Source organism: Schistocerca piceifrons, chromosome 2, assembly GCF_021461385.2.
Source record: "Schistocerca piceifrons isolate TAMUIC-IGC-003096 chromosome 2, iqSchPice1.1, whole genome shotgun sequence".
Taxonomy (NCBI): domain Eukaryota; kingdom Metazoa; phylum Arthropoda; class Insecta; order Orthoptera; family Acrididae; genus Schistocerca; species Schistocerca piceifrons.
The window spans coordinates 622,623,168-622,650,264 of record NC_060139.1 but is presented as its reverse complement, the minus strand read 5'-3'; positions in this window follow the sequence as shown (position 1 = coordinate 622,650,264).

The following is a 27,097-nucleotide window of genomic DNA, read 5'->3' as shown; positions in this document are numbered from 1 at the left end:
TTGGGGTAAAGACGTGAAAACTGCTTGAAAGGCCATGGTTTCAAGTTAAGTCTTTTTAGTTTATCTTAAACCCAGCTTTCTTTACTCCATTGCACTATGATGGTTCAAATGGCTCTAAGCACTATGGGACTTGGCATCTGAGGTCATTCAGTCCCCTAGACTTGGAACTACGTAAATCTAACTAACCTAAGGACAACACACACATCCATGCCCGAGGCAGGATTCGAACTTGCGACGGTAGCAGCAGCAGCGAGGTTCCGGACTGAAGCGCCTAGAACCGCTCGACCACAGCGGCCGACCATTGCACTATGAGTAAGTTCTTAGTCACTATAGTATATTAGGGAAAAGTTAATTATTGTTCATAATGGGACAGATTTCATTTAAGAAACGGAATGTCCCATGACTTTAAAATCGGAATCATAGTATCTTTTGGTCTCAGTTCTTACCACTCTCCGACAAATTTTTTCGTGTTTTATTAATTCTTTTGCTTATAAATTTTATAATCAGCCTTCTATAAATCGTGTACTGATTCATTCCATGACCAAGTAGCTTCCACCCCCTTGGCCCACCGGAACCTGAAAAATAAATAAAATAAGTTTTTATTTGATGACAAGATGAATTGGGAGGGATATTAGAAGCTAATTTATGAGCCTATTTGATGTTAACTGAAATGTCCCCAGCAATCAGCATCTAATATCTATGATTGTTTCCCTGGATCACAACGGAATTCTGTGGCGAATGCAACCAAGATAACGAAAACAAGCGGCCCTCGTTTGAAACGCCCCGGAACAACTTTCTTTACAATTCCCCTGTCTCACCTTAGCTTATTTCCTATTGTGTGATATTGTGAAGTAATGTTGTTCCCCCACTACACGTCCATGTAAGCGGAATTTAGTAAGTGGGAAGGTTATCTATTCATTTTCTATTCTTTCGTGATTGGGGTGGCCGCCCGCATGGGATTTTCCACAGCCTGTGAAACCAGATCTGTGTAACACAGGCGCCTGTGGCCGTTCCCGCTGGTGGACGGAGAATAACTGGTCTGCACGCGGGGGTTGGTGGGGGCGGGTAGGGGGTGGGGCGCCGATCGTTCCCGAGGCGAGCGCTGCCCCGCCGATCCGAGCCGAAACGCTCATTACACTTTACGGGCAGAAATAAACGTCCAATGTCGTCAGAGGCGTTGAATTAGGTTCCCTGCGGACCCACGATACGACCCCATCTGCGGCGGAATTTACTCCGGCCGTACACTGTAAATATTGGCTCTTCCGCCGTATCCAATCAAGTATTTATACGCCATTTCACCTTGCGGGACAAATTCACTTAGCGTCGTAGCACACACGGCGACATTCGCGCCGGAGAGCTATCTCGCTCATGTGTTGTGCGCGGGTACACTTTCCTTCCCCAAGTGGACGCGGAATTCCAACTTCGATAAGCGGATTCTGGTAGCTTTCCTCACCATTGCAAAACATCTCTAACTAACGTTGTCCATTAACTTATTTCGGGATTAGTAGTTTCTACAAACAACTCTCGGAACATAAGCCACAATTTACTGAATGTGAAGCGCCGTTTATTCAATGGCTTTGGTCGGGAAATTAATATTTGATTCGCTAATAAGAGTGAATAGACGGCTAAGTGGTTAAGTTGGAAGGTAAAATGTCACTTCAATCACTCACAACGGAAATGCATTCCTTTCTTTTTTTTAGTATCGAAGTAAATAACTCATCATTAGAAATGTCAAAAGTCAAAGCCCTAGACTGCATGAAAGGCATTTACAATAGTGTCATTTACCTTCGTACAATGGTGGCGCTGCTCAGAGGACTTCACTTGGATGAATGCTTTTCATGCAATGTAGATTTTTGTGTGTAAATACTTCTGATGTGAGTGCATCTACTTCGAAACGCATAAAAATTTGTGTTTTTGGGATTGTAAGTGGTCAACCAGCGTTTTAGATTATAAGCTGCTGCCAGGACTTCACATCAGATCCTTCTAGTATGTATAAATGAATATTTGTTTGTTAGTATTCTATGCGTTCCTATACCATTCATCCAATCACGACGAAACTTCGGTGAGTTGTGCGAAGGAAAGAAACACCTACCACCAACTGGATGACACAGGAGCTAAACTCTGGAACATCTGTACCAATTTCAGTTAAAGTTTGTATATTCATAACTCTATATTTTTATGATTATTTGCACAGAAAAATGTTTTAGGGGTAATATACCCCGAACACACACAGTGGTAGGGGTAGGGGTGAGAAGACGTAACATGTAAAATATCCGATAACGACCGATATTAGTGTCAAATCCACAGTTTTTGCGGTCGTTAGACCTACAGGAGACAGTCATGAGAATATTACACCCTAAACCTAAAGGGAAAGAGGAGGGTGAGAATACATCTGTGTAATGCAGCAAGGAATTTTTACCAAAACTGGCTCGCGTATAACCTGCTATTTGAAAAATTATTGTGACAGTAAAACACCCATAGCACCCTATGGCTGAAGATTTGGGTAAAAAGGTGTGATATAAAAACTAAATCCACGAATGTCTACAGCAATTTCAACAAAATAATTAGGCTGGAAGTAATATTTGGGGACGAGATGTCAACGGACCCCATAGTGGCAACACGGTACCTGGCTGCCGCAGTTTTTTCTGGGCTTTTGTGTTTTGCTGGCGCGTTAATTTTGCTTTGTATTTTCACTGCAGGGGTGTGTTTACATGTTTTAATAGTGCCTTCTCTATTCGGTGTTTTCAGGTCTGCATTGCATTTGCTTGTGTGTTTTTTATTGCTTGCATTGTGTGTTTATTGCATTTCTCTCTTCCAATAAGAGTAACCCACCTCTCCCAGCCCCTACTAAGGCGCCACAGCTGCAAGAGATAGATACACAGAAGTTTGTTTCAGACACAGCAGAGCTCAGCGCTGCTAAACAAGGTACAGCAACTCCTGACCAATCAAGCCACAAACACAGTGTAACAGGCAACAACTGTAGGTCGAGGTGCTATACCGCCTTTTCGCCAGGTCAACGAAAAAGACGAGGAATTACTCGAGTGCTTGAAACAGTTTGAAGCTCACGTAATTGCTCACAACATACCAGGTACTGTGAAACTACATTACTTTTTGTCCACAGTAGGATTTGCAGTTTTTCGCCTCATTCAGAAATTGTTCCCTGATGCAAGTCCGATTGAACTTCCCTATGATCAGGTTGTAAATTTGCTAACTAACTATTTGACTAACAAGTCTATGTAGTGGCAGCTAGGTACCAATTCCTTAATTGCAAGAAAAGTTCAGAACAAAATTATCACGAGTTGGTAACAGATTTGCAGGGTACGACGAGGAAAGGCAAATTCAAATGTGCTTGTGATGCTTTATTTCCACAAGTAATTTTGCGTGATATGATCGTGTACAATGAACCTGATTTCAAGTTAGAGAACAGATTTTGATACAGTCAAATCCATCATTCCAGCAAATTCTCTATCAGTTGCATATTAGTGGAAAACGTGTGGAACTCTGTTGCAGTGCTGAATCGTAACACAAATGAACTGTTAGGCTCCCCACGCCTGTCTAAAACTTGCACGCACCTGACGGCTTATAATAGGCAAGACATTGTCATTCTCGGAAAATGTACTTTTTCTGCCATGTATCGCTGGCATACATGAACTGTGCCTTTCACTGTACTACAACATGCGATTGTGAGAATATATTTGGCCTTGATTCGTTTGATTTGTTTGGCTTTAACATTCAGAACAATATGTTGTCAGTGACTGCATTCAATGCTAAAGACAGTGTTGCTAGCTTGCAGAAAGAATTCCCTGAACTCTTTTCTGAAGGTTTAGACAAAGCTATCAATTTTGTTGCACAAATTACTATGAAAAACAATGCTCATCCGAAATATTGCTGGGGCAGAATTGTTCCCATTGCATTACGGGACAAAGTTACGAGCAGAAAAATTATAAAATTGAACTAATGGAAAGAACAAGACGCTAAAATATACCGAGGAGACAGTACTACAATAGACACAAGAAGCATTAAATCAGATGAAGAATACAAAAGGAACAAGATCCGAAGACGTTAATGCAGAACTTATCAAATGTAGAGGTTTAATGTTAGCCCTGAGGCTGTTACGTTTATTACATGAATGCTGGAAATGGGCGAGAATACCCGACTTTTGGAGGTTAGCTGAATTAGTATCAGTCTATGAAAAAGGAACTAGAAATACTTGTGGAAACTACATAGCAAAACGTTTGTTGAATACTGGCTATAAATTATATGCACGAATAATTAAAAACAGACTGAAGAGAATAGCGTACGCCCTCTAGCTGGAGGCACAAAATGATTTTACAAAAGGATGATCATGCGGTGACAAAATTATAATATTGCAGCATATGATACTGGTAAGAGACGAGAACTTAATGTAGAGACTCTTATTGCATGTGTAGATCATGAAAAATCCTTCAACATAGTGAACAGGTATATGCTGTGGCATATAATAGCATGAGGAAGTAATTCCCAACAAGACATTGTCATTCTCGGAAAATGTACTTTTTCTGCCATGTATCGCTGGCATACATGAACTGTGCCTTTCACTGTACTACAACATGCGATTGTGAGAATATATTTGGCCTTGATTCGTTTGATTTGTTTGGCTTTAACATTCAGAACAATATGTTGTCAGTGACTGCATTCAATGCTAAAGACAGTGTTGCTAGCTTGCAGAAAGAATTCCCTGAACTCTTTTCTGAAGGTAAAAAGCTTGTACTTAAATAACGAAAATTTAATTAATACATGCAAAGAAAGAAAAGGACCACCGGCAGTTAACGGAAGAGTAAGACAAGTATGTAGTGTCTCACCCAAACTATTTAATATATAAATGTACGACTGATGATCAAATTATTGTACGAAATGTGGATGATGATTTACAATTTGCTCTACATCGCTTGGACTCAATAACTCTATAACTTGAAAATATCATTAAATAAAACCAAAGTTATCGCTTTTAAAGGAAAATGCACAGTACTTTCTAAAATAACGCTAAATGGAAAATCAGTTGGCCAAGTATCTCGCTTTCAGCTATTAGAATGTGATGTAAGTTATAAATGTGATAATGACATCTCCAGAAAGTGAACCAAGTTTCAAATGCTGTGTGGCACTATACTTAGGACGTTAGACAATAAAACCAGGAAAGACAAATGGAAAAAATACTTCAAGGTAATTGCTCATGTACGGAAGTCAGGCCTGGGCAATAACTAAGAAAGACAATAACTAAGAATGACTAAAGGAAGACACAGCCAGATGAAACGAAATTTTTAATCAAAATAGAGACACCAAATAAAGAATTCTAAATAAGGAAAGAAATACATTTTGCATGAATGAAACAAGAAAAAACAGGATAACAGAATGGAACAAGCATATTGAAAGACTGGTGCAGAAAGAATGGTCAGAGACGTAACAGACTAGGAACTGAAAGGAAAGAGAGCTGCGGAACGCCAAGGAGAAGGTGGCTATTATGAAGATGGAACAGGCTGTAAGCGTACTCCTTGAAGTAAAGAAGAGGATGAGTCACTAACTGTCTCCACATTGTTTATGACTAACATACGCATGACAGACGTATTTAATATAAAGGACGTCATGGTACGGTATGTGGAGTTAAGTTCCTGCACTGGACACAACAGTGGTTTGTCTATCGGGCTAAGTGAGAGATAATACGGGGTAACAGGATTAGGAAAAGCAATGGAACGTAGACCCAGCGTCAATTGTCATTATCGTCTCTTACTCGAAGTTCTTGACTCCTCAAGGAAGACGAAAAGTATCAATTGACTACGGTACTTGGCACTATAGATCTAATGCCATTGTTTAATAACAATATTCAATTCTGAATGAAATGTCATTCTAAACTGCTTCAGTGAGAACAATTAACAATTACCAATATGAGAAAATTATTAATTTTTTGTCTAGTGTTTCAGTTTTTATGAATCGTTGTATGGTGTAATCAGATTATTTGCTCCTTACTTGTTACTGCAACCTATATGAAAACTTCACAATAATTTTTTGTCTTCACTGATGTCATTAGGTTTTGTGTACGCGAGTGATGGACGTTCCGTGTATGGCGTAGACCTGGTGAGGCCTCTTCCAGAGTGCATCCACCTGCCAGACGAGGTTCCATCCAAGACTTCATGGTGTAGGGGAGCAGGGAGGCGGGGGCGGGGGGAGCATCAGTTACAACTCCGGTCACATTTGCTGTTTCCGCAGCGTAAAGTAACCAGTGCACGCTACATTGAACAGGCTGTTATCCCCATGCTACTGCTCTTTCTTCCAAAGGAAGATGATGTGTTTTTTTCAGCAGGGCAATGCAATTTCACGTAGGCTGAAACTACGCAGCGTGCTCTTTGCGGTGTGTGGTAACTGCCCTGGCGCCGGCAAGATGATCAGATGCCAACTGAACACGTGTGGGACATGATGAAGCAGGACATTACTCGTTCTCCAGTGCCTACAAGAACCATTGCCGAATTACAACAAAAGGTGCAAGATGCTTGGGACTGTCTACCGCCAGAGGGGGAAGAAACTGTGTATTGATACCAATGTTTGGTGAGATGTGTTACTCATTTGGTCTGAATTTGTCATATACTAGCGAACCCGACAAAGCTTCGCAAGTGCCAAAAATTTATTGAATTTGTGCATATTAATCTCTTTCTCCCCGTCTCTCTGTCCATCTCCTCCCCACCCTCTCTTGATCCGTCTTCTCCTCCTCCCCCTCTCTCTGTCAGCCACCGTCATTCTCTCTCTCTCCTCCCGCCCCAGTCTCCACCTGCTCCATCTACCTCTCTCTTTTTCCACCTCCCCCCCCTCTCTATGTCCATTTCCTCCCTCCCTCCACCTGCCTGTACATCTGCTCTTCGCTCCTCTCTCTCTGACCCTGAGCCTCGTTTATAGTTAATACAGATTCGTGTTCTGTAGTACTATGCTAGTTATAAGGCGATAAGCCATAAACAGAACTTTTCTGTTTTATATGAAAATCGAATCCGAGGAAGAAAACAAAGTTACCCATTACAGTGCATAGTGTTCTAAAAAGAATATATAGTGAGAAAGAATATGCACACATCAAAGTGTTCCGGAAGCTGTACAGAAAATTGGAATAGAGATCAACACAAACATCATTTCCGCCCTTTTTATTGCTCATGAAAACCACACATTGCATGTTGTACCACCATACAACGAGACCTTCATAGGTGGTGGTCCAGATTGCTGTACACACCAGTACAGTACCTCGAGTGCCCAGTAACACGTCCTCTTGCATTGATGCACGCCTGTATTCGTCGTGGCATACTATCCACAGGTTCACCAAGGCACTGTTGGTCCAGATTGTCCCACTCCTCAACGGCGATTCGGCGTAGATTCCTCAGAGTGGTTCATGGGTCACGTCGTCCATAAACAACCCTTTTCAACCTATCCCAGGCGTGTTCGATAGGGTTCATGTCTGGAGAACATGCTGGCTACTCTAGTCGAACGATATCCTTATCCTGAAGGAAGTCATTCACAAGATGTTCACGATGGGTGCGCGAATTGTCGTCCATGAAGACGAATGCCTCGCCAATATGCTGTCGATATGGTTGCACTATCGGTCGGAGGATGGCATTCACGCATCGTACAGCCGTTACGGCGCCTTCCATGGCCACCAGTGGCGTACGTCGGCCTCAGATAATGCCGTCCCAATACAGCAGGGAACCTCCACCTTGCTGCACTCGCTGGACAGTGTGCCTAAGGCGTTCAGCCTGACCGGGTTGCCTCCAAATGCGTCTTTGACGATTGTCTGATTAAAGGCATATGCGGCACTCATCGGTGACATGATGCCAATCCCCAGCGGCCCAATTGGCATCTTGATGGGCCCATCTGTACCGCACTGCATGGTGTTGTGGTTGCAAAGATGGACCTCGCCATAGACGTCGGGAGTGAATTAGCGCATCATGCAGCCTATTGCGTACAGTTTGAGTCGTAACACAACGCCCTGTGGCTGCACGAAAAGCATTATTCAACATGGTGGCGCTGCTTTCAGGGTTTCTCTGAGCCATAATCCGTAGGTAGCGGTCATCCACTGCAGTAGTAGGCCTTGGGCGGCCTGAGCGAGGCATGTCATCGACAGTTCCTGTCTCTCTGTATCTCCTCCATGTCCGATCAACATCGGTTTGGATCACTCCGAGACTCTGGACACTTCCCTTGTTGAGAGCCCTTTCTGGCACAAAGTAACAATGCAGACGCGACCGAACCGCGGTATTGACCGTCTAGGCATGGTTGAACTACATACAACACGACTCGCGTACCTCCTTCCTGGTGGAATGACTAGAACTGATCGGCTGTGGGATCGTCACCGTCTAATAGGCGCTGCTCATGTATGGTTCTTTACATCTTTGAGCGGTTTAGTGACATCTATGAACAGTCAGAGTGACTGTGTCTGTGATACCATATCAACAGTCAGTGTCTATCTTCAGGAGTTCTGGGCGATGCAAAACTTCTTTTGATGTGTGTATATGAGAAAAACAATTTGTCTGAATGTGAGAAAGAAAAGAAATCGTACATTTTCAGAGCGTAGGATTCTCTTTACCAGGGTCGGCTGTAACAGAAAATCTGCACATTATGTTTAAAAGAACATGTAGCCCATGTGTGCCCGAATGTCCGTTACTGAACCGTATAAAAGTTTAAAGTACACCTGCCAAGAACTTTTGGAGGTTTTTGGTGATAACGTTTCCCCGTTGTATAATACATATATATCTAAACATTTTATATATCAGAAAATATGTATTCTATATTTGTCCGTTTATTTCTTAGAGTAATGTGCAAAAATTTGAATTAAAACGGCAAAGAACTTACCGAACTTTATGGTAATGTTTCCCCTTTATATATTATATATAGTTATATATTAAACGTATGTAGCCTATGTCCGTCCGAATTTTCAATAAACTATCACGTAAAAATTTGTAATAAATCAGTCAACAACTTTTCAAGATTTTTGCTAATAATGTTGCCCCTTTATATAATAATATACTTACATACTAAACATATTTTAAAAAAAGTAGCATATGTTCGTCCGAACATTTATCACAGTTTCGTGTAAAAATATGAATTAAAACAATTTTCCTAATAACATCTCTTACTTACATGTCATATATTGTACATATTATATACTATACATATTAAAATACGTAGCATATGTCCGTTTGAACGTTCATTGGAGTATTGAGTAAAAATTTGAAATAAATTGATGAACAACTTTTCGAGATATTTCCAACTTTTCCCACCTGTGTAGTATGTACATACTTTAATATCATATTAAAACAATGTGTAGCCCAAGTCCGACAGCATGTTTATTAATCAATTACAAATTTGAAGTAAATCGGTCTAGAAGTTTTAGAGAATTTTGATAACAACCTTAAACTACAACTTATATTTATATATTATTATATACATCTAAAGTAATGAATAACTATAACCTCACCTTGTCCTTGAGCGTCTTGCATTTTTGCCACAGGTTATATTACATATTTTTCATTATAAGGTTGCCGGACAAAAGATATAGTCAACCTAGTGCACAAACACAGATGAAGCGTTAAGCATTTACAGACGGCGTAGCGCAAGAGTCACGTGCTCAACTACACGAGCACTCCTCTACGTGAGCATAAGGAAGTAGCAATGAGTGACACATTTATGTTTCAAGCCGACGTTGTAAACGTAAGGACCTGACAGAGTGGTAAAAAGGTCTGTGGCGTTTGGCCGTAACCGTAGCTACACGGAGTGTGAATTTGGTGTTTAGCGGCGGACTGTTCAGGATGTCAAGAAGCAGTGGTATAAGACACGTGACCATGAAGCGCGTTCTCAGAATTGTTGATGTTGTTGTTGTTGTTGTGGTCTTCAGTCCCGAGACTGGTTTGATGCAGCTCTCCATGCTGCTCTATCCTGTGCAAGCTTCTTCATCTCCCAGTACATACCGCAACCTACATCCTTCTGAATCTGCTTAGTGTATTCATCTTTTGGTCTCCCTCTACGATTTTTACCCTCCACGGTGCCCTCCAATACTAAATTGATGATCCCTTGTTGCCTCAGAACATGTCCTACCAACCGATCCCTTCTTCTAGTCAAGTTGTGCCACAATCTTCTCTTCTTCCCAATTCTATTCAATACTTCCTCATTAGTTATGTGATCTACCCATCTAATCTTCAGCATTCTTCTGTAGCACCACATTTCAAAAGCTTCTATTCTCTTCTTGTCCGAACTATTTACCGTCCATGTTTCACTTCCATACATGGCTACACTCCATACAAATACTTTCAGAAATGACTTCCTGACACTTAAATCTATAGTCGATGTTAACAAATTTCTCTTCTTTAGAAACGCTTTCCTTGCCATTTTATATCCTCTCTACTTCGACCATCATCAGTTATTTTGCGCCCCAAATAGCAAAACTCCTTTACTACTTTAGGTGTCTCATGCCATTTTATATCCTCTCTACTTCGACCATCATCAGTTATTTTGCGCCCCAAATAGCAAAACTCCTTTACTACTTTAGGTGTCTCATTTCCTAATCTAATTCCCTCAGCATCACCCGACTTAATTCGACTACATTCCATTATCCTCGTTTTGCTTTTGTTGATGTTCATCTTATATCCTCCTTTCAAGACACTATCCATTCCGTTCAACTGCTCTTCCAAGTCCTTTGCTGTCTCTGACAAAATTACAATGTCATCGGGGAACCTCTTCTGGTCGGAGAAATATCATGACTACCAGGGATCGGAGACGCGTTTCACGGCTTGTGAATCAAATTCGCTCCCAAACCCGAGAGGAATTGCTGCATCCAGTGAATGAAGATCCATCTCCACCTATTGGCGAGAGAAAATTGTAACAGGAACTGCATATGATGAACATTAGGAGTCTATCATCTCGCAAGAGTGCATTGCTCACACAGACACATAAACTGCCCGTCTTCATTGCAGTAGAAATAATCGAACATATACAGTGCCTGAGTGGTGGAAAGTAATGTGGTCTGATGGATCACGTTTTTGCCTGTCGAATGCACCGAAGGCCAAATGAAACATTTCATCCTGTATGTGTGCTAGGTCGGATTCAAGGTGGAAGTGGGTCTGTGATGTTTTGAGGGTGTTTTTCTTCTCAGGAATTGGCCCGTTCACTGTGGTGGCCATTAATACGAAACAGAATATTTACTTAAACATTCGGAATGATCAGTTGTTACTTTTCAGTCACCATTTCCACGATGAATTTGCTATTGATAACCTTAGTTTTCAAGGCAGCAATAGAAAATTTCATCGGGTGGGAACAGCATGTGACATGGTTTTCTGCACACTCCCCCACCCTATCACATCTCGATTGGGCTGCAGAATTACATGACTTGGGCCGAAGAGAAAATCTGTGGGACAAGTTGTAACAGAGGGTGTAACGGCTACACCGGCAACCCCGCAATTTAGTAGAATTACGCGATCAAATCCTCACAGAGTGGCGTAACTTGGATGTGACGTACCTGCACAACCTCGTGGATTCACTTGATAACGTAATCCAAGTGGTTATCAAGTTCAAGGGCAGAACTGTAGTGATTTTTACAGGGGTAGCTAATTTTCTGTCCGTTGAGCTGATCTTACAAGTATTTCCCTGAGAATTTCAAACATGTTGCACCAATTTTCAGTGTGGAACGTTTTTTTCTAGATAGACAAATCTTCTGAACGAATGTTAATTTTTCTCAAGTCTTACTTCCATTATGAAGCGCAACATCGGCAATGACTTTCTGTTGCCTTTAACTTTCCTACAGCCAACCTGAACATCTTCCAACATATATCGGATTTTCTTTTTGTATTACTCTGATATGACAAAAGTCATAGGATACCTCCTAAACTCGTACCGGACTTCCCTTTTCCCGGTGTAGTAGCTCAAAGTGGCATGGAGTCAACAAGTCGTTGGATGTCCCCGGCAGAAATATTGAGACATGCTGTCTCCACAGCTTTCCGTAATAGCGAAGGTGTTGCCGGTGCAAGATTTGGTGCAAGAACTGACCTCTCAATTATGTCCCATAAATAGTCGGTGGGATTCACGTCGGGCAATCTGGATGACCAAATCGTTCGCTCGAATTGTCCGGAATGTTCTTCGAACCAGTCACGAACAACTGTGGCCCGGTGACATGGCGCATTGTCAACCATAAAAATCCCATCGTTGTTTGGGAACATTGGTCCCCAAGTAGCCGAACACAACCATTTTCAGTCAATGATCAGTTCAGGTTCTGGATGTTTCAAATCGAAGGTCTCCACCGGGAACAACCTGCTGAGAAAACTGACCGGATAACAGTGGGGCAGTCAAGCTGAAACAATCCGAACTTCTGCAATGGTATAATGCTACTTCACTGCAGAATATGCCTGTCCTGTCTGGTATAAGTCAACACCTGCCAAACCGGTGTATATTGTCGTAAACGACACATGCTGAATTTTAACAGACTGCTTGAACTCCAGTCGAATGGCTCTATCACCTTGCAGGAATTGGCCATCTAATGTACGAAGAGAAATAGCATCTAAAAGGGAAAGAACTGAAATGGAGAAGGAAAAAAAGCATCCTATGCATGGACAACGACCCTACCCATAACGACTAAGATCAAGGAAAAGTTTCCTCAGAACATCTGACAGACTAACAACCACTGATGAAGAATCCACGTTGCAACTATAGAGGGCTGAGACATCCCATCCCCTTGGTTAGAAAAGATCTTTACCCCCTGGTCATCATAGGAATTGGCCAATTTGCAAGTCCTTGAATAGGCTGAGATCAGGAGTGGGCAGATCCCCATAACAATGAGGATACATTGAAGAAAACAAAATCCAGTGTGACTGCGGGAAAGAACAGATTGTTCATCATATGCTTCAGTGTTGACTGCAACCTGCCACCTGCACAGAAGATGAGCTTCGCCAGGCTACAGAAAACGCACTGAAAGCGGCCAAATTTTGGTCTAAGATTACATTACATGTAAACAATTGTATAAACTGTCTTTTACTTACGATTTTGGCACGAGAATAATAACAATAATCGGCTCAATTGGACCAGAGGCCACAGTACATTCCGTGCAAACACAGGCCACACTATCACAGAGCTACCACCAGGCTACACATTGCCTTGTTGAGAACTTGGGTCCATGGCTTCGTGGGGTATGTGCTACACTCGAACCCTACGATCAGCTTTTACCAACTGAACCCGGGACACCTGATCAGGTCACAGCTTTACAGGCGTCTAGGATCGAACCAATATGGGCACGAGCCCTTAAGAGGCACTGCAGGTGATATCGTGCTATTAGCAAAGGCACTCGAATATGTATTCTGCTGCTGTAGACCATTAACGTCAAATTTCGCCGCTCTGTCCTAAATTACCGTACTTCCTACATTGATCTCTGTGGTTATTTGAAGCAGTGTTTCTCGTCTGACAGTGCTGTCAACTCTACGGAAATTCCGCTGCTCTCGTTCGTTAACTGTAGGCCGTCCGCCACTGCGTTGTCGGTGGTGAGAGGTAATGCCCGAAATTTGGTATTATTGGCACACTCTTGAAACTGGGGATCTCGGAATATTGAACTCGCTAACAATTTCTGAACTGGAATGTCCCATGTGTCTAGCTCCAGCTGCCATTCCACGTTCAAAGACTATTAATTCTCTTAACGCGGTCATAATCACGTCGAAAACCTTCTCAGATGAATTACCTTAAAACAAATAACAGCTCCACCAACGCACTGCCCTTTTATACATTGTCTACGCAATACGACGCCCGTCTCTATCTATCCCACGACCTTTGTCACGTCATCGTAAGTGGAAATAAAAATAAACGATTTAAAGCTACACATGCATCTCATTGCAAAGTAATCTTCAACTCCACCTTACGTCGTCACCTGCAAGCCTGCACTGGCTTCCGCGCCGCACTGACGCGAGGTCCTCTGCATATTCCCGGCACGTAGACTTGTTGCCGCGCCTCGCCTCCAGAACTTGGCTCATTCGTCTTGGCTTCGCAACTTGCCTCTCTCCTGGCACCCCCGCCCCCTATGGCCCTCGCCAGTATTTCGAGGCGGCAGTCTGTCTGGCGGGCGTCCTGTTCGTTCACACGGGGCACGTCCCCCCTCCCGTGGCGACGCGCTCAGCGGGACACTTTGACAGTGAAATCGCTGTGTATTCCGCGCCGGCGAGGCTAGGCCGAGGCCGCGCCGCGACACGGAGTTTTCGCAAATGCATGGAATTTTGCCGATTTTCCTCGGAGGCCCGGCGCCGGCCTCCCGCGATGTATTCATGGCCGGCTCCCGACTTCTGAGGCGGTCGAATATGTATTCGAGTCAACTGCTTGCCATGCAAAAGTTTTCTGGCCTTCTCTGTGACGCAAAAGAATAAGACATTTGCATGTGTATTGCACAGTGTTTCGCGACGGATCTCGGGTGTTCCTATACAGCACAAAACCGTATATTATTACAAGAGGAAATGCGCACTCGTGAATTTTTATTGATTTAATCTATTTTCAAAAGAAACATTTTATTGAGTGTATCGCTCAGAAATAAACGATTCTCATATAACTCAGATAAATGCACATCAATATCAGGAACAATTTTAACGTGAGATGTGTATCTCTGCTTCTCCCTATTTCCTTCTATGACCACGTGCATTTTAGCTGTTCAACCGCTGGAGCTATAAGTATTAGTCGACCATATCCTAATCGCAGCAGGAGCTAACTTGACCACGTGATAAGGTACAGCAACATGGAGTCCAAGCAGTAGAAGTAACCAAGGAAAATGTCGTTTCTGGTTAGGCGCTACTATCTGCTACAAACACCGTTAAGTTTGATGACGATCGAAAGAAGGAATGAGAAGTAGCACAACATAAGAACATGACGGAATGTGGGTGGTCGAAGACTGAGTTGCAAAATTTTAACAAAATACAGAAAGAGGTACGCGCTGTGAAATGTATCCCAATTTTATGTGACAGTACGTCCCTTAAAGGATTAATGTTTAAAACTTAAATTTCTAAAAAAAGTAGGGATACATGATATAGCTGAAAAGAAAAAGAAAATTTTTTGCTGCTAAATTCAGTGATATGGAATAAATGGTTGTAGCTCCGTCATAAGTTGCATTGAGAAGTATCTTTTTTTATTTCTTTATTTATCAGTGTTAAGGTAGACATTAGAGTTCTCTAATGTCTGTCCTATGTGATCTATTTGCTGTTTCTGAGTCGCAATAGTGCCACTTTGATCATTCCTGCAGGGAGCATTTTGTGCACATAGGCTATCGCCTATTTTGTCACACTTACGATACAGATTGTTTCAAAATGGGCAACTGTGTCCGAAACCAGTCACCATCAAAAAATAATAAAAAAGATACTTCTCAGTGCAACTTATAATGGAGTTACAACCATTTATTTCGATTTCGAAACAAGTTGCGGACCTTCTCTCAACTTCAGCAGAGATATGGCACAAGTTTATCCCGAATGCCATTAGACACCGTCTAGATGAGAAGTTGATATTATCGTAGTCAGAGGCCATCGAATGGCAATATTGTGCCTTCGAGCAGGGAACCTAAACTGTAATGCGTATCCACAAAGTGAACAAGGTTCCAACAGCATCTCTACTTCAAATTTGGTTCTGACCTACGGTAGTACGTTCGAGCAGCATCACAAAAACGGTACGTTTAGCTGCAATCATAAGCACTTGGCCGAGGATTTCATTCAAACCACTCCTAACTAAAAGTTCCTACTGATAGCGTTTCACTCACTTTGTACCTGGCATAGAGCTTTAAGTGAGATTAATTCCTACATTTTTTTATTCGCCTCCGGATTTTGTTCTGTCGTTGTAACGATGGAAATTACGTTCATGAAATTCATCTTTTTGGTATTAGATGAAAAAATGGAATTCTTGAAAAATATTGCTTTCGTTACGTAAAAATGAATTACAAACATATTTTCATACATTTTAAGCACTCCGTCTTCAGGTCACAAGGGGCCCATCGGCACCACCCGACCGCCGTATCATCCTCAGCTGAGGATGCGAACCCCGAAAAATGTCAACAGCGCGTGGCAGCCCGGATCTTAACCCACCGAAGTGCCAACCACGCCCGAAAGCACTTAACTTCGGTGATCTAACGGGAACCCGTGACTCCACTGCGGTAAGGCCGTTGCCTTTGTACATTTTAAAAAAGTAATGATTTACAGTTAATTAATAATGCAATACATTGACAGTTTGTATTAGGAAATGTTGTTTCCACTAAGACAGCTATACAAATTAAATCAGTAGTTCACGACTTCGTTACTTGATAAATACTTGAAATTGCAAGGGCGTCTTCCATATGCTCTGTTAAGTCCATTGTGGTAGCCATTGAGTCTTACAATTACTATGCCGTCTGTTTTCCGTCTTTATGTAAGTAGTCACTTAATAAGAGAATCTTAAAAGTTTTTTTGTCCAGTTTCTCTGATAAGTTACTCTGAGCAGAGCATATCTCCTCCACAGAAACAGGCTTGTTGCTGACGTTCAAATGAAGGAACTATCAACGTTGATACAGTTTAGGCGTAAATCAAACAGTCTGTCTAGGTTTTCTATGAAGATCAGTATCTATGACAAATATTACATTGTGTATACAGTTTATCGGAAGTTTTACGAGATGTTTCTAATAACGAACAAAACAACTGAAATTTTAGTAACCACAAATCTTAACTTATGAATGCTCGTTGTTCACAGTTAACAGTATGTAATTCTCTTTCGTATTTGTATGGAAACGTTAATCTGTTAGTAATAAAGACCAAAACATCCACTATAATTTGCGAGATGGCTGTGAAAAGACTCCCGAAAATGGATTCATCACTTACGTATATCTGCTTACATATCACAAGTCGGTTAGTCAAATTTATTCCACTGCTACTGCAACATTCAAGCGATTAAATGTTTCTCATAGACTGTAGCAAGACTAGAAGTGATTGCAATTAATTTTCCTAACATCTGACGCCTACTAAAGGAATATAAAGAAACTTGTGATCTGAGGGTGCTTTAATTTACAGTAATGTAGGCTACAAGCTGCAGCTTAATAAAGTGAAAACTCCCAATTTTCAAGGAAGGTGAATAACTTGAGGTAAGGTTTGGTGTTCCACATCTCGAAAATTCCATCTTTCCAAACAACAGAGCGTACCGGCAGGTATGAGTAAGAGTTACTTCTTGAGACAAACTTTCTTCAGAAAGTGCTAATTCCTCTTTCTCAAAAAGATCTGCCTAGAGCTAGATAGTACATTCGGTTTCCTTTATCGTAACTAAGCACAGAACGCAGCGAAATGTTTCGTTCACATCACGTTCCGTAGTATATTTTGTTGTTACAACTAAACGCAGTACGAAGAAGCACGTTGGCGACGGCAGAACTGTAGGAAACCATGAAGAGGATGCAACTCCCGGATAGCATTCAAGTAATAACTGGTTATGACTGCAACAATCTCATTTAACGGGAAGTTTCAGGTGACAGAAGTCACAGAGCCCTCTACTCCCTATATATGATAATTGTACCATTGGGTACCATGAAATGAGGATAATCGCTTCAATTTATGAGCAGTATTGGAAGAGTATAGAACCATGTGCAATAAGGGACGTATCTTATTATACCACCGATAAACCTCACATTAACGCCAGATTCATTTATTCTTAATTGATGTCAGTGTCTCAATGTTGATGGCTTTTCTCGGGGATGGAGCTTAGTTGTAATCAACGGTTCATGTTAACTATCAATTTTCAGTGACAGAGCCGGTGGTAGCATGTAAGACCAAAATCGCGGCAAAGCTAACCACACTTCAGGACATGCAAGTGTGCGCTCCCAGTACGCCATTAACAAAGAAAGATACACCAGATAATTAGAAACCAATAAATTCTTTGCAGATTTCGCACTCACTTGCAACGACTAAGTGACTGGCGGTAAGCTTTTTGTCACGTTCTGGAGTTTACTTCGAGATTCCCTAAATACTAAATACAAATTTAGAGAAGAGATACAATAGCAGATTCGTGACGTACTGAGGTCCATTGTGCCAGAATTGAAATTGGGAAGAGATCATTTTAAGAGTATTTCATCATTTGCTCAATATGGCGGCAACTGTCAAATTCAGACAAAAATTTAAGCAGCTCTTCTTTGCCCTTGAGCAGGCGCAAATAAAAAAGACTGTTTAGAAGCTTGGAATCAAGGCAGGAGTGGAAACCTCTCTGCGCAAAAAACAGTGTTTTTGCTTACTGTCCTCCCAATCCCTCGACCAGCTGGCCGGATGGAGACCCACAATAAGGGCACTTCGAAATCTGTCAGGTGCTATTATCGCTGTCTCACACGCGTATGTTGTATCTCTGTGTGCTTCAGAGAGATCACTGAACATGTGACGCTATTCAGTACCCTACCTGCCCTGCTAGTAACGCTAAATACGAACAACACTAATGCATGCTGCTGGCTACCTGTCACAGAGAACTGCAACTCTGAACATTTATATACCACCTGGTGATATTTAAATGTACGACTTCACATTGACATCTAACCATGTCTTCTGGGTACTTCACATTCTTCGTCGCACAGTACCGTAATGCAGTCTTTAACAGATGGATGTTATGAGTCATATTTACATAAGAAAGGTATCAAGAGGCAATTAGTTATTCTTGTCATGACATTAAAAGTCTAGCATAAGGCTTCAATATTAATTTTTGTCTCATTAGTATGAGAGGTGGCATGAGCCCCCTCTAATATTTCTGAGTAATTCGATTTTCCCCTCTAATTGCATATGGTGAAAAGTTGCTATTCCTTCACACACGGACTTCCCACGCAGCGTCTCTCGTCACCCGGGTGGTCCTGTGACAGGCAAGTTCTGCTGAGCTTGAAAGCGTTAAGCCAACGGGTGTGAGGGAGTCGAGTGGATGCTTTCCAGACGCCGACATTGTCATAAGAGCGGGAGCGACACGCCCAGATGGGCCGGAAGGGGCGGCTGGGCTAGAGATTCCGTTACTTCACGGAAACTTAGTGAAAACCGTTTCTGGCGGGCTACCAGCGAGGCGTGGGAATGACTTGTGTTCCCAGGCAGTCTTGGCGGGCAAATTCTCGTGTTTTCTGCTAAATTGTAACTGTGATTGACTCGCTCAGGGCATAGCTCCGTGACGTAGCAAAATCGGCGCAGAAATTGGCGCCAAGAATCTCCATTGGTCGAAAGGTAGTGCTTCGGCAATAGAGTGGAATTTTCAACCGGTTTTCGAGTTACTGATTGGAACGTTTAACTACGGCCACTATCGTGAGGGCGGGAATGTTCTGTGTTCGGTTTGTATGGGTGCTCTTGAGGAGTCGGCTCTCGCGTTTCGTTCGGAGTAGGTTACAAGACTGAGCTCTCTATGCTCTGGACAGCCTGCCTTCCGTTGGCTGTCTAATATACTTTTATTTGATTGTAACTGTTTGACGAAGTTGCTGAAGTTTCGACTTCAACGTAACTTTCTGAGTACAGTTGGCAATTGAGCGTTCCGCGTACAAGCAGCCTTTGTTGTCTGTCTTGGGCAGTTTGGCTAAAGTTGACTATATCGGAGTTCCTGTGTGACTTCGCTTGTTAAAATCAATCACTGTACCGTCAGTCACTGTATGGCAGGCCTAGGAAGTCTTTACTCTGGAACAACCAGACCAGGAGAATTTGTTTTGGGCTGTACTCACGACATTATCATCACCACGACGAGACGTCGAAGCAACCAGCCATCGCCTCCGGTATACCAGATCGTGTCCTTGTAGTTAAGAAGACAGCTTGGTAATGTACGTCCGCAGCACCGACAATGCAGGCAATTTTGCTAGGTGATAATCAGAGCTCAGCAGAGCGCGCCTGTTCGTCTTTTCTAACTTTGTTCTGTCTTGGATGTTCATTGTCTGAGTTATCACTACTGTAGCAGCAATTAATGTTGGATTGGCTGGGTGTTTCTCTTAAGATTTGAGTTGCAAAGAATTGCCTCCACATACCACTTGGTCATAAATGTTACAATATAGTTTATGGACAACTTCACCTTCACAGCCTTTATTTGAGTATCCAATTTAATGTATTGTAAATGTTTCGTGTGTTTTGTTTATTATTTTGAGTTTAGTCATAATAAATTAAATTGTTATTTTGGACGGAGTTTTCATACTGTTAATCGGTAGAGCAACCCTTTCATTTCTCACTACATGAAGAAACTTTCCTTAATTTCTATCCAATTAAATTATTGCAGGTGCCAAACTCTTTTCTACTCCACTTGCAGGGTCGATTACAGCCAGTTCACGTTTCTTCTTAATCCATGTGCAACAGCAAAAGTGGCTTAGAGCATCATTTCCATATGAAGATTCGAGAAGAATTTAGTGTTAAATGCACTGCTAGCCCCGGCACCTCGCAAGTACACATTCCTTGATTTTAAATTCCCACGTAATATTACACCAGTAGGTCTCAAATATATTACAAGACGTATTTAGAACAAATGAATACCAATATTACAACGATTACGATATCCACGGCATGCCATTATTCTGAAGAGAATGCATGTTAGTAATTTCATAAAAAGGAACATAGTTACATATCTACTGAATTTCTGATAAAAAAACATCCTGGAAAGAAATATTTATATTAAAGAGTGCTGGAAACATGCAGTGTTATATATCAATAAATATTTACATTACATCATATTCATTTTATTCTTTCTGTTTGTCTTCCGCTTTCTCATGCTGACATGTTATTGCTTAAACGCAGTTTGTTTCAAATGGCTCTGAGCGCTATGGGACTTAACCTCTGAGGTCATCAGTCCTCTAGAACTTAGAACTACTTAAACCTAACTAACCAAAGGACATCACACACATCCAGGCCCGAGGCAGGATTCGAACCTGCGACCGTAGCGGTCGCGCGGTTCCAGGCTGAATAAACGCAGTTTCTTAGCACATTTTATCCCTTCATCTTGACGGGTACTTAGTTTTACCTTGAATAGCTATTAGTATATGATACTGCAGACAATACAACATATTCAGGCCTTTTTATTTTTGCTTTATACTTTCCCTTTCTTTGTGCCTTTATCGCACATCGGCACACGGTCAGTGTGGTTATTAAAAGACTTGACATGCTTAATTTAAGGTGTAGCCGCATCCTTTTCCTGCCATCATCCCGTTAACCCTCCACCCCCGCAGCCCCACCCCCAAAGGACGGAATATGTCCCACAGACAATCTGCACATAGTGTTGTTCATGTGAATGGATTTCAGTTCTAGCCCGGTATTCACCAAGTTGAATGTGAGGAACTGCCTAAAAAGCACATCCAGGATGGCGGGCACACTGACTCACATAGTTAAGCCCACGGGCGCAAGCAACGATTTCACAAGCTTGTCTATCCAGGTGATTCAAACAGAAAGAAAACATTTCTGTTGTTCATTACTGACAAACTGTGAAAGATAGAGAGAACAAAGTTAGGTTTAAAGTTTCATGTTCGCACAGACACTATACCATATACTCAATATGAACACCATGCGTTGCTCGAGAAACGTCGAAATGTAATCTATTTCATTCCATATACGAATCAACAATCCTATTTCTCAAATTCTAAATAGTATCTGCCATAGCTGTGTCAAACACTCTGTTCTTTGTGTAGCCCCACAAAAAAAGATAGCAAGCTGTGAGATATCGATGAACAAGATCTTGTCCACTTTTCCCAATCCAATGCTGTGGCGTGGTGTTGTTAAGATAACGCCACACCTCAAGATGAAAGTGAGGCGGGGCGCCTTCATGCATAAAAATGAAATCATTGAAATCTTCGTGATGTTGAGGAAACAACCAGTTTTGTAACACGCAGAGATTCTTCCGCCAAAAAGGAAGGTCCATAAACTTCGTAAACTGAAACGGCGTAAAACACATTCATTTTCTGCGAGTATACTTCATATTTGACGACGACGTCAGGATTTTGTGACCCTCAAATCCTTATATTAGGACTGTTTACTTTAGGCGATAGATGAAACTTCGATTCATCAGAAAAGATGTGTCGTTCGGAAGAAGTGTCTTCCGCCGTATCCTGAAGAACTGAAATGCAAAATTCCTACCTTCTGTTATGGTCGCCGGGACGTAATTGCTGCAGTAACTGCAACTTGTAAGGCTTCAATTGCAGGCGTCGTTTCAGAACATGCCGCACCACTGTTTGAGGAAGTTGAAAGTCCTCGCCTGCCCGTCTTGTGGACTTCCAAGGGCTCCGTGTGATCGCATCTTGGAAATGATCGACTTTTTTATAAGACATGTTTGGCCGACCATTGCTCTACGCTCATCATATGCAACCAACTTCCAAGACTTTTTTATGCCACTCATAAATCTGCTTCTGCAGAGGATGTTTGTTGCTGTATCGACGGCAGAATGCGCGTGGCACTTGAACAAAACTTCGCGCAAATTTCAAGCTGCAAAATGACTTATCTTGTGGTGTAAGCCGTTGTATTGTTTCAAACAAACAATAGACCAACTGTATCGAAACTTTGAATCTTCCTCTATCCAGTTACTCAGTTTTACAATGACTGTACATGTCATTAACTATTAATTCATATATTATATTTGCTGAGTTGACGTTTTTACATTACTTTGTTTTTACATTGCTTTAATTTTACATTACTTATTGCTTCCGACTATCCACTGACAAGATCGCTAAAAAAAATTCTAACACTGAAAATTGTATACTGTATCTTTTCATTCATCAATTCTTATTTCATTAGTTCTCTTTCAATACTCCTTGCATAAACAATTAATACTCTTGCCACATTTCATCAATTTTTTTCCAGTTAAGCGCGAACAACAATAATGCATGATTGTGGCTATTTTACCTGTCACAGAGGATTTCAACCGTAGTCATTTACATAACTGCTGATGGTCTGTATAGTTCTTTCCAACTCTCACATAGTCATAGCCCACAGCTCTTAAATATTTGAAAACCACCTTGAGCTGCTGGTAAAATGCTTTATTTACACGACCAGTTTCAGTCGTCTGACCATCATCAGGGTCCTATACCAAATAAAAGAATACTAGGGCGGATTAAATATAAATCGGATTTTATTTTTTATTTAAATTCATTTATTGAAAAACTCGAGGCAATTATAATTTATTTTTCCACATAGTCTCCTGCTTTGGAAATGCATTTGTCCCAGCGTATGGGCAGCTTTTTGACGCCCTAATCATAAAAGGAACTGGGTCGTGTCACCAGCCAGTTGCACACGTAGTCATCCACACTCTCGTCATCTTCAAATCGTCGCCCTCCTCGAGGTTCTATAAGGGGTCCGGATAAATGGAAATCGCAGGACGATAAGTCCGGGCTGTAAGGGGGATGATCAAGTGTGGTCCAGTGCATTTCCTGTAGCTTGGAGACAGCTGCAGTACGGGGTCGCGCATTGTCGTGGAGGAGAACGACCTGTCAAATCGATTGGTCTCGCCTTTTGCGTCAATATGCAACTCTCACCTTGTTCAGCAGTTCGCAGTAGTAAACAACATTGATTGTGCGTCGCTCACGCAAAAAATCAATCACAAAAATGCCTCGCTGATCGAAAAAAACGGTTGAAAGATCCCTGCAGCTGACAGTCGAGCCTTGGCTTTCACTGGCGCTGCCTCCCCTTTCCTACGCCACTTCTTACTGGCTTGTTTGGATTCTGGAGTGTATTCGTAAATCCATGTTTCGTCGCAGGTGACGATCCGACTCAAAAATACATCACCTTCTTCCGCAAACCTTACTATAAGCCTCTGACAGACAGCCAAACGTCTCAACTTCAGATTTTCCGTCAAAAGTTTAGGGATCCATGTGGAACACACTTTACGGAACTGCATGTCGTTTGTGATGATTGCTTGACAGCTCCCATAACTTATTCCGACGTTTTGTGCAATTCCTGATACTATCGCCCGTCGATCTGCTTCAGTAATGTTAACCGCATGAATGCGTGAATGTAATGCTGGTCCGAGGGCGGCGATCGTGTTGCTGATTTTCCACACTTTCTTGTCCTTTTTATGCCAGGAAAACACGCGCTTCATTGATATTGTTTTATCATCGAACTGTGCAGTCAATATTTGGAAAATTTCCGCTGCTGTAACTCCTTCACGAACAAGAGATTTGATAATTTTGCATTGCGCAATGGAGGGGTGCACCTGTCGCTCAGCCATCGTGAGCGTTACTGACGAATCGGCGTGAAATATCTAACAGCACGCTCTCCTCACTTCTAACGGTCCCGCGTAAGCAAAGCGGAAGCATGGGGCCAGTCCTACCAACTGTTTATGTTCAGGACAAAAATCCCGTTTATATTTGATCCCCCCTGGTACATGAGTAACATTACAGGTTGGAACTGTCACAAATCTGTTAACTGACGTAAATGTTAACAACTCAGACGTAATGAAATGTCACGTACTCACATAAAAGTTTTCACAGCATCATGTTAGGTGAAATATGTACAAAAGAATTATCCAGTTGATAAAACCATTAGTTATACACTGATTTTAAAAGTATACCATAACACAGTGATGCGACGCATTATAGAAACCACATATCATAAAAATGTTAATGGTTTGCATTTGTACAGAGTTACTTGTCATCATATCGTAGTATAAGTTACATCGAAAATATATAAAAACTACATTACATAGTGTACCCAGTTGTATTAAAAATTTAATCGCCTTTGACTCTGTGAACAGATTCATACCACATAGAGGCGAGTCAACACAATAAGCGTTTAAGGCTAACTTATGTTTAACTTATGTATATAGTGGTAGCATAGGGTTATATATACAGTACCTTTCTATGTGTTGAGAAATGAAGCCCATCTCATCTGTCTTCATTGTTTTAGTGAGCAATTTTATGAGAAATCTCAAGGTTTCGTAATTTGTAAATTCTACGGTTTTGTGAGCCAACAGGTATCCTCCAAGGTTTTTAACCCCATGTATTGTTGCCAATGCTTCAGTTTCTGTAACAGAATAATACTTTTAGTCCTGGTGGAGAATTCTACTACCTAATGATATTTTTATGCATTTTCCCACTTTCTTTGTTTTTTAAATGGGATAATTCAGTGTCAATAGGCATATAAAATGGTAATCAAAATAGATCTTCCCGTAATTTCCTGAAACATTTTCAGAAACCTTTCTCCACAACCATATTGCATTCTTCTTTGACATATTATTCAGATATGGACTGTTAAATGACTGATCACAGACAGATTTTCGATGAAAACCAAGTAAACCTAGCAGACCATTTAGTTGTTTCTTATTCCTTGGCGCACGGAATCTTCAGTTTCGCTCAATTCACTTGCATCTAGCTTTATACCATTTTCATTGACAATGTGTGCTAACAGATTCTCCACAAATTATGACATTAATTTTCAACTTTATACCACCTCCAGTACTGCTAACGAAACCTCATCCACAAGAGCATGACGGACCTGTTACTTGAATAGCGTCCCCATAAACAATATTTTATTGGTATTTCATATCCCAAAATCTTGTTAACGTCATAATAAAAACTCTAGCTGATATATTCATAATACTGATAACATTTAACTTCTTGCAGACGAGCTGTATGTCGTCTAGATTTTGCGGTCGATCTTCTATTCCAGTGTCCACAAGACGTCACAACAGTTTAGGAATTTGGATCCCTGTATTTTTGTAATATTTCCTTGGTTATAATTTAATCCAGTCTTTCTAACATCTACTGCTGCTCTAGCAACTCATTCCCTTTTTTTCCACTACTTGCTTTTTCAAAATTTTGCGCTTAGTCATTCTTCCTTTCTCACTGTTGCTCTTTTTCACATGGACGTAGAATATGATTTTATACAGAAAAGATCAAAGATTTCATCTCCATTTCAAATTCAAAATCGTCGACTATCAAGTTGGTCTGAAACTACTTCGCCATTCATCAGTAAAATCCCTTCCAAATACCGATTTCTTCTAACATATTTATTGATAGCAAAGGAAAGCAACGAATATCTTCGAAGAATTCGGAATACTCAGTCACTTAAGAAGTCAACCTGATACAATTATTAACGAGCAGATAGATCATTACAAAAATTTCCTCGTTAACTTCAGTCACATTCTGCTAATAACCAATTCAGAAATTATCTGTATACTAAAACAAAATTTAAAATTTAGTCTCACCTCGCCATATGTTCTGATATTTATCTTTATTTTATTTTATTTTCCATACCATTTTAGTTTTTACTTTTACTTAACTTTCGTCAACTACGCACACAAATATACAATCATATCATTTAAAATTATGATTCCATTTATTCAATGCTCAGCTATACTTTTTGCTCAGTATACTACCTTTGTAAGTGTCAAGCTGTCAAACGAGCAAGGCCGCATTTGTGGCCGTATTTGTTAACCGAAACGAACACAAAACACAAATTTCACTCTGTGATACACTTGTCCACTCTAGTGAACAATGGATGTATGAAGAAATACCTGTGCTGTTGTAATGTGTGCAGTTTACTCGTCTCCGTTTAGCTGTTGGCGGCCATCGCCGTGTTTCTTGGGCACTAGAAAATCCAAGTGAAGAGTTTTGGAGAATGGAAGGTGCAGCAAAGCGTAGGGTTTGTGGAAGATCCAGGCTGAATAGTGAGTTCTTGCGTTCCTTCAAAAGAAAAAGCTGTATCAGAAAGATTAGTGATATGACAGAGAAAAATTTATTGGCAGAGTTCCATAATGCTGCAGAATTTTATGTGAATTAATACCTTTTATCAACTCGGCTGCTTTAGACAGGGGCTTGTCCAGGTCGTCTTTGTCTTCTATACCAAAACTGTTACTGATGTTGCACCACACGACTTTACTGGCACAATTTCGTGCTCACCAACACACGCACTGATCTTGGCAGTGAGGCTTGTGAGCCTGTCGCGTTTGCGGCATGCATGCGCCACTACAACAACAATTTACACTATTGCAGAGTAAATACCGTATTTTCCTATCATGCCTGCAGTAATAAGAACGTGTGAACGGGACTGTCACAATTATAAATAAGTTTCAGTTGTAAATAAATTACAATTTTGTAATCGTTACCATTCTTAACGACTAGTCATTGAAGTAGTTGATTTTAAATGTAAAAATAGAATTATTAACGGTCTGTTACATG